Source organism: Myotis davidii, unplaced genomic scaffold (genome assembly GCF_000327345.1).
Source record: "Myotis davidii unplaced genomic scaffold, ASM32734v1 scaffold826, whole genome shotgun sequence".
Taxonomy (NCBI): domain Eukaryota; kingdom Metazoa; phylum Chordata; class Mammalia; order Chiroptera; family Vespertilionidae; genus Myotis; species Myotis davidii.
In genome coordinates, this window is record NW_006297142.1 from 1,400,415 (window position 1) to 1,402,100 (window position 1,686).

The window sequence follows — 1,686 nt, forward strand, 5'->3', positions numbered from 1 at the left end:
GGCATGTGCCTGGACTAGGAATTTTATTGATTTCAGAGAGGAAGGGAGAGGGAGAGAGAAATAGAAACATCAATGATGAGAGAGAATCATTGATTGGCTGCCTCCTGCACACACACACACACACACACACACACACACACACCCCACTGGGATCGAGCCCTCAACCCGGGCATATGCTCTGACTGGGAATCGAATTGTGATCTCCTGGTTCATAGGTTGACACTCAACCACTGAGCCACACGGGCCAGGCTGATTTATTTATTTATTTTTGCTTCCTCATATTCCAAATTATTGATTTGATTCTCGGAATCCTCTGCTCTACTGTTGAATCCCTGTAAATTGTTCTTTGTTTCAGTTAGTGTATGCTAGATTTCTGACTGGCCCCTTTTCATGTCTTTAAAATTCTCACTATGATCCTTGAGAGTCTCACTAAGTTCCCTGAAACCCCCTTTGAGTCCCTTGAAGCTCTCATGAAGGTCCCTGAGCAACCTTACAACCATCGTTTTGAACTTTGTATCCAGTAGTTTGCTTGCTTCCATTTCACTTATCTCTCTTGCTGGAAATTTCTTCCCTTTCTTTCACTTGTGACATGTTTCTTTGTCTCCGCGTTTTGGCTGCTTCTCTGTGTTTGTTTCTATGCATTAGGCAGAGCTGCTACGTCTCTTGGAGTTGGTAGAGTGTCCTGGTGCAGCAGGTGTCCAGAAATGTTTGATCCTCGGGGGCTTCAGGTGCACATGAAGAGAACACGGGGGGGGGGGGGGGGTGGTCCTGGTGTAGCAGGTGTCCAGAAACGTTTGATCCTCGGGGGCTTCAGGTGCACGTGAAGAGAACACGGGGTGGGGCGGGGGGAGTCTCCTTAGCCCAGCCTGCACCCCCTCGCAATCTGGGATTCCTTGGGGGATGTCTGACTGCCAGTTGGACATTCTTCTCGCAATCTGGGACTGCTGGCTCCTAACCACTTGCCTGTCTGCCTGCCTGCCTGCCAGATCGCCCCTAACTGCTTGCCTGCCTGCCTGATTGCCACTGACCGCATCTGCCTAGTCCTCCGCTGCTGTGGCTTCATCCAGAAGGACGTCCGGAATCACGTCTGGAAGGTCGTATAGCTGTCTGGTCTAATCAGCATATTACACTTCTATTATTATAGATGATTCTGGGGCTGCGTCAGACTGAGAATTAATAGTAACAGTACTTTGATGGAAATATGTGAATGAAATGATATGTACGTGGGACACGTTGAGGTGAGTGGGTTAAGGATATTGTAGACAGGAATGGAGGAATGGAAAGATAAGAAGCAGGCGGGGGTGGGGCGGGTGTTAGAAAGCGGTAAGAAAGGGCAGTGCAAAGAGAACAAAATCTGTGCGGTCTCATGATGGAGGCTGTATATGGTCCAGGTTGGAAATGGATCGAGGAATGCAGAGCACTCAGTCTGCGTGGCCTGCTCTAAGGCCCTGTCATCTGCCAACGCACAGGCCGCTGGGGCCTGGACCGCCGCCTGTGTTCTCTCCACTTGCACCTGGAGCCCCTGGGCCGCTCCTGGGCCGCTTGGGTTGAGGATTAATTTATTACTAACAGGAACCAAGGTCTAGGAATAGAATTTGAGGGAGACTGAGAGAATCACTGCCTAACACAGCCCGGCCTGGCTAACCTGATAAAGGTGACGATAAAAGACAGATGTTATGAGCCTGG

General features: G+C 49.9%; 1 protein-coding gene across 1 annotated transcript in view; it reads right to left on the reverse strand.

Moving 5' to 3' along the window:
• Nucleotides 1-1,686, reverse strand: part of CHRM1 (cholinergic receptor, muscarinic 1) — a 26,332-nt gene that overhangs the window by 20,701 nt on the left and 3,945 nt on the right. The gene's annotated exons all lie outside the window — the stretch shown is intronic.